Genomic DNA, 15,348 nt, shown 5'->3' with positions numbered 1-15,348 from the left:
CAGAAGTCAGACATGATCCCATCCTATAACCTTTTTTATCCTATTCTGATACCAACACCACTCCCCTGTCAATTTGTCACATGGTAGTGGATTGCATGTTGCTGTGATTCTGGAAGCTATGCCACAAGTATTTTAAATACCAGCAGAATCACCAATGGTGGACAGGTTTCAGATGAGCTTCCAGACTAAAACAGACTAGGGAGAAGGAGAGACAGATTACTTCCAAATATTTAGTCACTGAAAACTTTATGAATAACAGTGGAACACTATCAAATAGCACCAGAATATCGAAAAACATGTATGATGCAGAGCACCAGAATATTGTCAGATATAGTACCAGAAAATGAGCCCCTCAAGTTTCAAGACACTCAAACTATGACTATGGAAGGGCTGCCTCCTCAAAGTAGAGTGGACCATTGATGGGAATTGAGTAAACCTTTCAGGACCTTTCTTTGCTGATGGGGCACAGCTCAAAATGAGAAACAACTGCAAACATTCATTAATAATTGGAATATGGAATGTACACAGTATGAATCTAGGAAAACTGGGAATTGTCAAAATGAAATGGAACACATAAACATCGATATCCTAGGCATTAGTGCGCTGAAATGGGCTGGCATTGGCCATTTTGAATCTGACAACCACATGATTTACAATGCATGACAAATTGAAAATGAATGGCATTGCATTCATCATCAAAAAGAACATTTCAAGATCTATCTTGAAGTACAATGCTGTCTGTGATAGGCTAATATCCATATGACTACAAGTAACATCAAGGAGCTCTGGTAGTGTAGTGGTTACGAGTTGGGCTGCTAATCTCAAGGTCAACAATTCAAAACTACCAGCGGTTCCATGAGAGGAAGATGAGACTTCCTGCTCTCATAAAGATTTGTAGCCTCAGAAACCCTATACAGGGTCGCTATGAGTCGGAACTGACTCCACAGCACATAACCACCACCCCAAGGAGCATCAGTTAATACAACTATAATATGAATCTGTGCACTAACCACAAAGCCAGTAAGAATGAAATTAAAGAATTTTATTAACTTCTTCAATCTGAAATTAAGCATGCAATCAAAATACATGGATAGTTACTGGTGATTGGAATGCAAAGGTTGGAAACAAAGAAAAAGGATCAGTAGTTGGAAAACATGGCCTTGGTGATAGAAAACATAATGGGAAAAGCATTATAAAATATTGCAAGACCAATTACTTATTCACTGCAAATACTTTTTAAACAACATAAAAGAAAAAGTATACACATGGACTTCACCAAATGGAATACACAGAAATCAGGTTGACTATATCTGTGGGAAAAGATGATGGAAAAGCTCCAAATCATCAGCTAAACCAAGGCCATGGGCAATCTGCAGAACAATTAATTGCTCATCTGCAAGTTCAGGCTAAAAAGGAAGAAAACTAAAACAAGACCACAAGAGCCAAAATATGACCTTAAACATATCCGACCTGAATTTACTAAAGATAATACAGAAACGGCTACAATCATACATTGACAGAGAACTTCCAGAGGTTCAAGCTAGGTTCAGAAGAGGCCGTGGAACGAGAGATATCATTGCTGATGTCTGGTGGATCTTGGCTGAAAGCAGAGAATATCAGAAAGATGTTTACCTGTGCTTTATTGACTATGTGAAGGCTTTCGATTGTGTGGATCATGACAAGCTATGGACAACATTGAGAAGTATGAGTATTCCAGAACACTTAATTATACTTCTGAGGAATCTGTACCTGGACCAAGAAGCAGTTGTTCAAACAGAACATGGGAACACTGAATGGTTTAAAATTGGGAAAGGTGTGCAACAAGGTTGTGTTCTTCCACCATACTTATTCAACCTGTATGCTGAGCAAATAATACGAGAAGCTGGGTTTTATGAAGAAAAACATGGCATCAGGATTGGAGGAAGACTCATTAACAACCTGCGATATGCAGATGATACAACCTTGCTTGCTGAAAGTGAAGAGGACTTGAAATATTTACTGATGAAGATCAAAGAGCACAGCCTTCATTATGGGTTGCATCTCAATGTCAGGAAAACAAAAATCCTCACTACTGGACCAATAAACAACATTCTTATCAATGGAGAAAAGATTGAAGTTGTCAAGGATTTCATTCTTCTTGGATCAACTATTAACACTCGCGGAAGTAGCAGTCAAGAGATCAGACGACGTATTGCACTGGGCAAATCTGCTGCACAGGAACTTTTTAAAGTGTTGAAGAGCAGAGATGTAAGCTTGAGGACTAAGGTGCGCCTGACCCAAGCCATGGTATTTTCAATAACCTCATATGGATGTGAAAGCTGGACAGTGAATAAGGAAGATTGTAGAAGAATTGATGCCTTTGAGTTGTGGTGTTGGAGGAGAATACTGAAAGTGCCATGGACTGCCAAAAGAACCAATAGATCTGTTTTGGAAGAAGTGCAGCTAGAGTGCTCCTTGGAGGTCAAGATGGCTAAGCTCCGTCTCTCATACTTTGGACATATTATCAGAAGGAAAAGTCGCTGGAGAAGAATGTCATGCTGGGTAAGATGGAGGGTCCGAGAAAAAGAAGAAGACCCCCAATGAGATGGATCAGCCAGGTGGCATCATTGATGGTGTCAAATGAGGCAGCGGTGGTGGGGTTGGCCCAGGATCAGACATTGTTTCATTCTGCTGTGCATGGGGTCACTATGAGTCGGTTCCGACTCGATGACACCTGACAACAACAACAACAACAACACCTGAATTTAGAGATCATCTCGAGAACAGATTTGTTGAATTACACACTAATGACCAAAGACCAGAAAAGTTGTGGGGTGACATGAAGAACATCATGCATATAGAAAGCAAAAGGTCATTAAGAAGACAAGAAAGAAGAAAAAAACCAAAATGGATATCAGAAGGACTATGAAACTTGCTTTCCAGTGTAAAGATGCTAAAGCAAATTGGAAAAAATGAGAAGGTAAAGGAGCTGAATAGAAAATTTCAAAGGGCAACTCAAGAAGACAAAGTCAAATATTATAATGAAATGTGCAAAGAACTGGAGTCAGAAAACCAAAAGCGAAGAACACACTAAGCATTTCTCAAAATGAGTTAACTGAAGGAAAAAAATCAAGCCTCAACTTGAAATACTGAAGGATTCTATGTACAAAAGGAGTCTTGGTGTGGTGTTTTGAGTTAATGCATCAGACTACAAAGCCATTTGAACTGCAAGGTCGGTGGTTCAAGCTCACCAGCTGCTCCTTGAAAACTCTATACAGGGTTCTATGGGTTGGAAATGACTTGACAGCACTTAACAACAACAAATGGACAAAATATAGAATACTGAAGAAAGTATCAAAAGAAAATGGAAGGGATACATAGAGTAACTGTTCTAAGAAGAAATGGTTGATGTTCAACCATTTCAAGAGATAGCATATGATCAAGAGCAAATGATAGTGAAGGAAGAAATCTAAGATGCACTAAAGGCATTAGCAAAGAACACGGCTCCAGGAATTGATCGAATACAAATTGAAATCCTTCAACAAACTAATACTAGAGGCACTCACTCATCTATGTCAAGAGATTTGGTCAACTGATTGGAAGAGATCTATATCTGTTCCCATTCCAAAGATAAGTGATCCAATGAAATGCCAAAATCATAGGACAATATCATATATCAAATGCAAGTAAAAGTTTGCTCAAGATAATTCAAAAATGGCTGCAACAGTACCTTGACAAGGAGCTGAGAGAAGTTCAAGAAGATTCAGACAAGTGCATGGAACAAGGAATATAACTGCTAAGGTCGGATGGATCTTGGCTGAAAGCAGAAAATTCCAGAAAGAAGTTCAACCTGTGCCATATTGAGTTTAGATTGTGTGTGTCATGACAAGCTATGGACAACACTGAAGAGAATGAGTAGCCAGAACACTTAATTTCCCTCATGAGAAACCTGTACATAGACAAAGAGGCAGTTGTTCAAACTGAGCAAGGAAACACAGAATGGTTTAAAATTAGGAAAGGTGTGTGCCAGGGTTGTATTCATTCACCATACTTATTCAATCTGTATACTGAGCAAATAATCCAAGAAACTGAATTGTATGAAGAAGAGCATGCCACCAGGATTGAAGGAAGACTCATTAACAACCTGCAATATGCAACCGATACAACCTTGTTTGCTAAAAGCAAATAGAACTTAAAATATTTACTGTTGAAGATCAAGGACCACAGTATGGGTTTCACCACAAAGTGAAGAAAACAAAAATATTCACCACTAGCACGAATAAGTTGTTGTTGTTGTTGTTGTTAAGTGCCATCGAGTCAGGTCCGACCCATAGCGACCCTGTACAGGGTTTCCGAGGGTGTAAATCCTTACGGGAGTAGAAAGCCTCATCTTTCTCCCGCAGAGCCGCTGGTAGTTTCGAACCACTGACCTTAAGGTTCGCAGCCCGATTCGTAACCACTACGCTACCAGAGCACGAATAAGTAACATCAAGATAATTGGGGGAAAAAATTGAAATTGTCAAAGACTTCATTGTGCTTAGATAGACCATCAACACTCAGGAATCAGTAGTTAAGAAATCAAACAACGTACTGCACTGGGCAAATCTGTTGTACAAGTCCCCTTTAAAGTGTTCAAGAGCAAAGGTGTCAATTTGAGGACTAAGGGTTGCCTGATTCAAGCCATGGTATTTTCACTAACCACATACTCATATGAACGTTGGATAATGAATACAGAAGAACAATGAAGAATTGATACATTTGAGTTATGATATTGAAGGAGAATATTAAAAGTACCATGGATGGCACAAAGAACAAACAAATCTGTGTTGGAAGAAGTACAGAGAATGTTCCTTAGAAGCCAAGATGGCCAGGTTTCATCTCATACTTTAGACATATTATCAAGAGGGACCAGTCCCTGGAGAAGGACATCATGCTTTGTAAAGTGGAGGGTCAATGACAGAGAGAAAGACTCCCAACAGGATGAATTGGCACAGTGACAGCAGCAATGGGTTCAAGTGTGGTAATGAGTGTGGGTTTGGCACTGGATAGGACACTTTCATTCTGTTGTGAATAAGGTCACTAGGAGTCGGCATCTAACAACAACAACAATGTTCACACACACACAGAACACTGTCTGCTTCACAGCTGGGTTTAGTAATCCATTGTAATGGCCTCACAGGACTCATAAAAATACTCACAATTATGGGGTTTATTCAGGAACTCAACAGGGTACAATTCAGCATGAGAAAAACTCAGGATACAGTAGTTTTCCAGTCAAGAACACCTCTTGTCTTCCTTCCATGCTGTAGTCATGCTTCACTCTTGTCTTGGGCCTCTCAGCCATGTGGTCACTTGACCTCTGCCCTGCTCCAGCAAGTGTTACAAAGCTCTTTTAGCCAGTCTATGAATGCCCAAAGGGCACATTCTGCAAGTCAATCTTCTGCCTGTAGTCACTCAGCTTTACTCAGTGCATGGGCCTAGAGCCTGCAGTTGCTTTGTCTCTCCATGCTACCTTCGCTATTACTACTTTTCTAGGTAGGAATCTCACACTCCACTCATGCTCTTCCTACTTGATGGTCCTGGGGTGGTCCACATTCCTGCTTCTGAGATTGCTCTTTTTAAACCTACCTAGAAGATAAAACTAACCAATCACAGCTTTAGAGTCCTGTACGCCTTATTTGCATGGTTTCTCCCAATCACTTGGTAGGAATTAAATCAATGAATAGATAAGACATATCAAGTAAATGCAAGGTACCAAAGTTACCTTCTATATGTGGCTGCCAATTTTCCCGGGACATCAACTTTCAGTCTACAGACAAGGAAAGGCAGGAAATCCTATGGAAGTTTTTGTGGGCTATGCCAGCAATCAGCACACATAATTTCCACCCACGTTCCATTGACTGGAACACCTGACTGCACCTTGTGGCAAGAAAGATCAGAACACAGGATAACTTGTGCCCAGGAGTAAAAGCAAGTCGATTTGGTGACCAGCTAGCCATTCTACCTCAGTCACCATCATAACAGTCTATGCACCCCACAGAGATGCCCTCTTGTATTTGATTATGCAGAACAATTTAGAGTCCCCTCCTTTGGCGCCAACCTCTCCTTCCAGGCTAGATTCTGGTCCTGGCTTCACATAACCCAAATCCCATGAAAATGTTTTCCCTGAAAAATAAAGAAATCTCCCTCCAAGATCAAAATTAAAACTCAATTGTGCTGCAAACCCTAGCGTTCAGAACCCCAGAAATCAGGAACAGTTGCTGGTTGTTTTACATGCATATTTGTCTCCCTGGGTAGAAAAATAACCACAACGTCGTCAATTCAAACCCACCAGCCACTCTTGGAAACCCTATACAAGGTTGCTCACTTTGAGTCAGAACTGACTCAGTGGCACTTAATAAAAGCAACAAGAACAACATAGAAAAAAGGTTTTTGAAAATCACTCATAAATGCTCTTTCCTGCTCAGTGCAGCCATAGCTCATGATCCCAAGAGGCAGCTTAAGAATGTGGCTTCCCCAAGGCATTGGATGCTGGGCAAACTGACTGGTGTGTTTATTCCACATCCATCCACTGGCCCCCACAAGCTGAGATAATGTGTCCCACTGATCATCTTCTTAAGGAACAGAGTTAAATATGCCCTGACAAGGATGAAATTAAAAAGATCTTTATGCAGTGGTTCATTAAGATTGATGGCAAGGTCCGAGCTGATATAACCTATCCTGTTGGTTTTATGGATGTCATCAGCATTGACAAAAACAGAAAATTTCCTTCTGGTCTATGATACCAAGGGTCAATTTGCTGTTCATTGTATTACACCTGAGGAAACAAAGTACAAGTTGTGCAAAGTAAGAAAGATCTTTGTGGGCACAAAAGGAATCCCCCATCTGATGACTCATGATACTTGCACCATACGCTACCCTGATCCCCTCATCAATGTGAATGATACCATTCAGGTTGATTTGGAGACTGGAACGATTACTGATTTCATCAAGTTTGACATTGGTAACCTACGTATGGTGAATGGAGGCATCAACCTGGGAAGAATTTGTTAGTTAACAGAGAGAGACATCCTGGCTCTTTTGATGTGGTTTATGTGAAAGATACCAATGGCAACAGGTTTGCCATCCGACTTTCCAACATTTTCATTACTGGTAAAGGCAACAAACCATGGATTTCACTTCCCTGAGGAAAAGGAAAAGCCTGACCGTTGCTGAAGAGAGAGAGAAGAGACTAGCTATAAAGCACAGCAGTGGGTGAAATGTTCTTTAGGTGATGTGAATGAACAAATCTTTGTATAATTAAAGATATTAAACACAAACATAAAAATGCTCAGAAATCTATAACTCACTAATACTTTAATGTATTTCTTTCCTTGATATTTCCATACTTCCAATCAGATATAGTCTTCAAGGTCCTGTCCAAAGGATTTACCTTCCTCAAATCTGAACTTCAGAGGGGTTAAGTTACTTGCCTAAGTCCACACAACTAGAAAATAGATGCAGGTTTCTAGCCAGCTGTAAAGTGGCCAGTTCAAACCCCCAGCTGCTCCTTGGAAACCCTCTACAAGATTACTATGAGTTGGAACTGACTGGACAGCACTTAACAACAACAACAACAATGTATAAAGTGGACTCCTGGTGTGGCACTGTAGGATAAGTACTGGGCTGCTAATCACAAGGCCAGCAGTTCGAACCCAACAGCTGCTCCTTGGAAACCCTACACATGGCTGCTATGAGTCAAAACTGACTTGATGGCAGTTAACAAGAGCAAAATATAAATTGTCTCATCTTGTGCCTCATCTCCCTTATTAGAGCATCAGGTCTGACAAGGCAGGGGCCATGTTTGATTACTCTTTGCAGCCACAAAGACTACCCATTATAGAAGTTTGCTTCACTTTTGTTGTTGTTGTGGTCATGTGTCATCAAGTTCATACCAATTCATAGTGACCTTATGTACAACAGAATGAAACAGTGCCTTATCTAGTGCCAAACCCACACTCATTGCTACACTTGAACCCATTGTACCCATTGTACTACATTGTACTACATTGAACCCACAGTACCAATTCATCATGATGGGAGTCTTTCTCTTTGTCATTGATCCTCCACTTTACTAAGCATGATGTCCTTCTAGGGAGACTGGTCCCTCCTGATAATATGTCTAAAGTATGAGAGACGAAGCCTGGCCATCTTGGCTTCTAAGGAACATTCTGGCTGTACTTCTTCCAACACAGATTTGTTTGTTCTTTTCACAATCCATGGTGCTTTTAATATTCTCCAACAACACCATAACTCAAATGCATCAATTCTTCTATGGTCTTCTTTGGTGAATTTTCACATGCATATGAGGCTACTGAAAATACCATGGCTTGGGTCAGGCACACCTATACATAGAACAAGAGGCAGATGTTTGAACAGAACAAGCGAACACTAAATGGTGTAAAATTAGGAAAGGCATGCACCAGGGTTGTATTCTTTCACCATACTTATTCAATCTACATCCTGAGCAAATAATAAAAAAAGCTAGATTACATTAAGAAGAACATGGCAGCAGGGTTAGAGGAAGACTCATTAACAACCTACAATATGCAGATGAAACAACCTTACTTGCTAAAAGCAAAGAGAACCTAAAATATTTACTGATGAAGATCAAAGAGCACAGATTTCAGTATGGGTTTGCTTCTCTACCACTCATGATTTCCTACCACCCGAAAAAGCAAACATTCATTGGATAGTCAGAGTGGAAGTTATTTAAAGCCTTCAGGTCTGGGTCACGGTACTTCCTATCTTACACAGAGACCAAAGTCCAGGCTTTGGAGCCTAGCAGATCCAGGTTCATAGTGCATCTCCCCACTGTGTGACATTAGATGAGTTACTGAAGTTCTCTGAACCTTACTTTCTTATTATCTCAAGTGTTTTTGTGAGACAGTGTCTGGCACACAAGACATTTGTGATTAGCTTTGATTGATTGGTTGTATAAGAAATTCTAAGGAGCTCTGGTAGCGTAGTGGTTACGAATTGGGCTGTGAACTGCAAGGTCAGCAGTTTGAAACTACCAGTTGTCCCGTGGGAGAAAGATGAGGTGTTCTGCGTCCGTAAAGATTTACAGCCTCGGAAACCCTGTACAGGGTCGCTATGAGTCGGAACCGACTCCACGTCACACAGCCACCGTCACCATTAGAAGTTCTGATGGCACGCATGGTTAAAACTTCAGCTATTAACTGAAAAGTTGGCAGCTCAAACTTACCCAATGACTCCGTGGAGAAAGATCTGGAAATTTGCCATGAAGATTTGTTGTTGTTATTAAATGGTGCCAAGTCAGTTTCGACTCATAGTGGTCCATTATAAGTTTTCAAGGAACGACTGGTGAGTTTGAACCACCTACCTTGTGGTTCAAACCAATCTGTGGTCTTGTGCTTGCCCTACAGTGCCATATCAGAACTCCAGAAAGATTACAGCCTAGACATCCTTATGGGGCAATTCTACTCTGCAACACATGAGGTCACTATGAGTTGAAAATTGATTACAACAACATGAAACCCATTGCTTTCAAGTCTATTCTGACTCACAGCAACCCTATAGGACAAGAGTAGAACTGCCCCATAAGGTTTTGATGTTGTAAATCTTTGCAGAGGTTTACTGTCACATCTTTCTTCTGTGGGATTCAACTGCTGACCTTTTGGTTACCAACTAAGATCTTTAACAACCAAGCCACCAGGACTTCTAACAAACACATATTGCTATTGTTGTCAAGTTCTGTGAAGTAAGTTCTGACTCATAGTGACCCTGGACTGGGTTTCCTAGGCTGTAAATCTTTGAGGGAGCAGAAAGCCTCATTTTTCTCTCACAGAGCAGCTGGTGGGCTTGAACTGCTGATCTTGTGGTTCACAGTCTAGTACTCATCCAACAAAGGCACCATACTCTAATGACAACATAGGTTATATTATTATTATTACCATTATTATTGCTAGCATTCATTTTCTGACTTCTCCAATCACTTATCAGTGAGAAGAGTAGTAAAACCTTTAAGGCTTGGAAGAAAGAGGAGATGAGACTTTGAGTTTCTCCTCACCACCCTCAGAGAGCAGAGTGGAATAAGTATTCTTTGGGGGTATCCTTGACCCTTTAAAATCCCATTAAACCTGAATACACATCTGTTAGCACACACCAAGCATGCAGACTGTACTTTAGCCCAGCACTGAGAAGTACAAGGAGGAATACTATATCCAATAACTCATATGGAACTATTTATCCTCAATCACTTTGTGCTTTTCCTTAAACTTTTCCACAGTCTTTAGTTTCAAAGGCCATTTAGAACGACTGAATTTCCTTGCAAAGTAAGTGCTTCCTTCACCCCACTCCCCCCTAAAAAAAAAAAAAAATTGTTTTAGGAAAATCTCCTCAGGGCATGGAGGCTGTGAGTTTCCAAACTTACTTTCCCCTGCCTTCTTTTTTTCTTTTAAATGAAAATTGCCCAGGAAACCAAGATTCATTAAGAATGATGCTGGGAGGGAAATGTGACTGAGTTGAAAGGAGTATGTGGCTTAATGCTTAGCAGGGTGTTTTAAGGGGATTGCCTCGGAAACCCTGTACAGGGTCACTATGGGTCGGAACCGACTCAACGGCACTTAACAACAACAACAACATAGAATCTAGAATACTAAGACTGGGCAGAATTTAGAGATCCTATAGCTCTGTGTGTAGGAGTCCTGGTGTGGCGTTGTGGATTGATGCACCAGACTGCAAAGCCATTTGAACTGCAAGGTTGGTGGTTCAAGTTCACCAGTTGCTCCTCAGAAACCCTATACAGTGTTGTTATGGGTCGGAACCGACTCAACGGCACTTAACAACAATAACAACATAGCTCTGTGTGAGAGTTCTGGAATTGAGGTGACTGACTCATCAGAATGAGTAACCGAATTCTGAGCCTTGATCCAATCTTCTTCTAGTTGTTAAGTGCCATCAAGTCACTTCCAACTTATAGCAACCTTATCTAGCGTTTCCCAGAAGCATCTGGTGCATTTGAACTGCCAACCTCACAGTTCAAATGACCTTGCAATCCAGTGCTTACCCTACTGTACCATAGCATCAGGTCTCCCAATCTTAGCTTTTGTTTATTTCCCTTGCAACCCTCAAAACCCTTAGATGGGCTTTGTTGTTGTTGCTAAATGCCTTTGACTTGGTTCTAGCTCATAGCAACCTTGTATAGGGTTTCCAAGGAGCTACTGGTGCGCTTGAACTGCCGACTTACCTTATAGTTCAAACCAACCTAAAAGTCCAGTGCTTATCCTACAACATCACAAAGGATTTCCCCTGTAACTGTCAAACCTTTAGATATGTCTAAGTACATAACAAAGAAGACTTTTTTTCCTCTGTGGTTAAACTAAAGATGGAAAGAATGTCCTTAAGAGAGTATCTTGAAAGGAGACCCTTATCAGAAATCCACTCAGTAGACCTCAGGATATGTTTTAAGATAATTACCTTGTGACCCTGAAAAACTCCCCTTAGTCACATATTTAAACTAACCAATCCAAATAGCCCATATTTGTTTTTTCCAAGCATCATTGTATAGCCTTTAATTCAAGTTATCCCGCCTACAGCTTCCCTAATCTTGCCACTTCCATTAAGCACACTATACCCTTAGTCTTTGATTTTTACCTTATAAATATGCTTCTGTTACTACCATTTTGGAGCATTTGATTCACTTCGTGGGATCAAACATGTGCCCAAATAGAAATGTTTTTGAACCTTCAATAAATCTCTTTGCTTTTGTTTTAACAAAGTACATGTTCTTACTTATAGATACTTCTCCTATCCTCATTCAGAGATAGGGAAACTGAGGCTCAGAAAGGAGATGCCAACTATTCAAAGTTACACAGCAAGGAATTCCTGGGTGGCATAAATGGGAGAACCCACTACAGAGGCTCTGTAGGATAAACACTGGACTGCAAATCACAAGGTCAGCAATTCAAGCCCACCAGCTACTCAGTGGAAGAAAAATGAGGCTTTCTTCTCCCATAAAGATTTACAGCTTCAGACACCCTATACAGGGTCACTATGAGTTGGTGTCAACATGATAGTATTTAATAACAACATAAATGTTCTAAGCTGCAAAGGTTCAAACCTACCCAGAGGTATTGCAGAAGAAAAGCAGACAGACACAGAGTCATCTAATAAGTAGTCTAATCCTAGTGTGGCATTGTAGGATAAGCACTAGACTGCATGGTCAGTTTGAACCAAATGGTCAGTGGTTCAAATTCACCAGCCATTACTCAGAAACCCTGTACTGGTCGGTATAAGTCAGAACCAACTCAATGACACTTAACAACAACAATGTAGAGGTAAATACCAAGGGTATACAGGTGAACCATCTACATATCCGTTACTCTGAGCCTCACTTCAGTGCCTCATGGAAAGAAAGGTAGGCAGGGATGGATTACCCAATAACCAAGATAAGCATGTGCTTAAGGCATCAACAAAATAAGGCCATCAGTTGTCCGCAGCAAAGATCCATAGATGTTGGCAGAGTACCACATGAAATTGATACCAGCTCTAGCACATGAGAATGTGCCAGCCAGTAATAAAGTTTAGGCAGGGTCACAAGGGAACCCGTGGATGAGGCTACTATCGCTTCAATACCTTCATTGACATCTGTCTCCTACAATCTTCCCTTGTGTAATTGAAACGCCTCGTCTTAGGAGGTTTCTTGAAAGCATTAGTATTTCTTTCTAATAACATATTATTTCTTGTACTGTCCTGGGGCGGCACTGCAGGATAATGTGCTGGACCACATGGTCAGTTTGAACCACAAGGTTGGTGATTCAAACCCACCAGCAGCTTCTTGGAAACCCTATACAGAGTCACTATGGGTCAGAACCAACTCAACTGCACTTAACAACAACATGTGTCCACTATGCAGCTAAATTCAATATGAATTGTTACTAGTAAAGGGCAGATTATATTAATAGGTAAGAGGTCTCTGATCCATTTTGAAAGAACCATCTTGCACATCCATGTCTACTGACAAGACAACTAATACAGCAGCAGCACTGCTAACCTGAAGGTCACCAATTCGAAACACCAGCAGTTCCGCAGGAGAAAGATGAGGCATTCTGCTCCTGTAAAGATTTATAGCCTTGGAAACCCTGTACAGGATCACTATGAGTCAAAACCGACTCCACGGTACTTAACAACAACACAAAACATAATCATGTGAGTCACTACATATTGGGTCTGGTCTTGCTCGAAGCAAACCAGACTGTGTCTTCAGATTGAGTATACTCTTATACTTATGTCATACATACCCTTTACAATTGTTACTCTCACCTCTACTGGCTACCAGGCAGTGAACTGTGACGACCTAGCATCAAAATACAGAAAATGAGTGCAGAAGTTTTTCAGTATTAGTTCAACATGAACAACATGCAGGAAGATCTTCAAAGGGCCTCCCAAAACACATGCTATGACCAACTAATGGGATTAGTTTGTAAGTGCTATTTCTTTGACTATCTCACAACTAAAGAGCAAAATTACATATTTCAAATCAATTTTTTTAACTTACTAGTTTCCATATATAAAGTGTTGTGTTAATATCTAAATTCAAATGTAAATTTCATTTTATAGATTTTACTTGTCTTACACATTTTATTTATTTTCAATTATACAATGAATTGACTTGGGTAGAACCAAATACAAAGAGTGACTTAATTTTATAACTAGGTAAAAACAAACGGCAACAGCTATGTGAAGCATAAAAATGAAAGCTTGCAGAAGCTAAAAATTAGAGGATTTGTGGATCCTAAAGACTATACTGCAAGGTCGGCAATTCAAGCTCACCAGCTGCTCCTCGGAAACCCTATACAGGGTCACTATGGGTAGGAATCGACTTGATGGCACTTAACAACTACAACAACAAAGACTATTCCAAAATTAACTTTCTTTTTAAAATGTAATAAATCAGAATAAAATCCTTCTGCTGAACACCCAATTTCAATGAGCACCAATGGTTATGCCAGTATCAGTAGTACGGAAAATACTTATAGCAATTCAAATATAGCTGAATTTGTTCCACTTTCTACATCCATTCCTTGCTCTGGTAAAAAAAATTATTAATAATGAGTAGAAAGTGAAGCTATTTTAGAACCTGAAATTTTCTTATCTACAGACCCCCATATATAACAGAAATACAGATCTTGCTTTGTGGAATAATTTTTCTTTTAATGATGCAAGTTATTGGATTGGCAGAGGAAAATGATTGTCAACATCACAATTGGTAATTTGAAATTGTGTGCTGAAAATTTCTCAATATTAATTTCTCAGGGTTCTATAGCCAAAATAAATTTCTAGAGTGCCAGAAACAAAGGGCCTATTGTAGAACAGACCATAGGTTGCTCATAAGCAAGAAAATTAAAACAATTCCAAGACAGCCAAAATATGGCCTTGGATATATCTTACCTGAATTTAGAGACCATCTCAAGAACAGATTTGATGCATTAAAAACTAATAACTGACAACCAGAAGAGTTGTGGGATGACATCAAGAACATCACACATGAAGAAAACAAAAGGTCACACACACACACACACACAAAGGCAGGAAAGAAAGAAAAGATAAAAATGAATGTTAGAAGACACTCTGAAACTTGTTCTTGAACATACAGAAGCTAAAGCAACTGGAAGAAATGATGAAGTAAAAGAGCTGAAGAGAAAATTTGAAAGACAAAGTCAAGTACTATAAAGAAATGTGCAAAGAGCTGGAATTAGTAAACCAAAAAAGGAAGAATAAGCTCAGCATTTCTCAAACTGAAACAAGTGAAGAAAAAACTCAAGCCCCCATGTGAAACATTGAAGGAGAAGAAGCAAAATACTGAATGGTGCAGAAAGCATCAAAAGAAGATGAAGAAATTGCACCGGTCACTGTACTAAAAAAGAAAAGGTTAATGTTCAACCATTTTAAGAGGTAGCATGAACAAGCGATAGTACTGAAGGAAGAAGTCCAAGCTGCACTGAAGGCACAGGCAAAAATCAAGGATCCAAGGTCCTTTCAACGCAGACTCCCTTCCAAGACTAAGACTCAACGGAAATGCATGCTCTGATTGGTGACCACACACATCACCGATGGGGGAAAGTTGGGTAAAAGCAGCAATGAAGTGGCAAACTAAGCCCTACAACGCTCAGTGGACTTCTGTGGACCCAGTTGGGGACCTGGTTGGCAAGCAGTGTGAAGAGACCTGGGGACTCTTGGGCCCAGAGTCAGTGGCGTGGCCACGGAGGACTCGAGAGGAGAGTGGAGCTACCAGCTAACGGAAAGAGAGGACATATGCACAGGAGCACCCACACTTGCAGATGATACCCATGTGACCTGGACCAT

The 15,348-nt window shown here is 40.3% G+C and overlaps 1 pseudogene; it reads left to right on the top strand.

Annotated features, from left to right (window-relative positions):
• The first annotated feature begins 6,471 nt into the window (after positions 1–6,471).
• LOC102829000 lies at positions 6,472–7,237 on the top strand (annotated as a pseudogene).
• The last annotated feature ends 8,111 nt before the right edge of the window (positions 7,238–15,348 follow it).

This window comes from Chrysochloris asiatica, unplaced genomic scaffold (assembly GCF_000296735.1).
Source record: "Chrysochloris asiatica unplaced genomic scaffold, ChrAsi1.0 scaffold00026, whole genome shotgun sequence".
NCBI lineage: Eukaryota > Metazoa > Chordata > Mammalia > Afrosoricida > Chrysochloridae > Chrysochloris > Chrysochloris asiatica.
The sequence above is the reverse complement of the archived record's forward strand: the minus strand, read 5'-3'. Positions and strand labels throughout refer to the sequence as shown.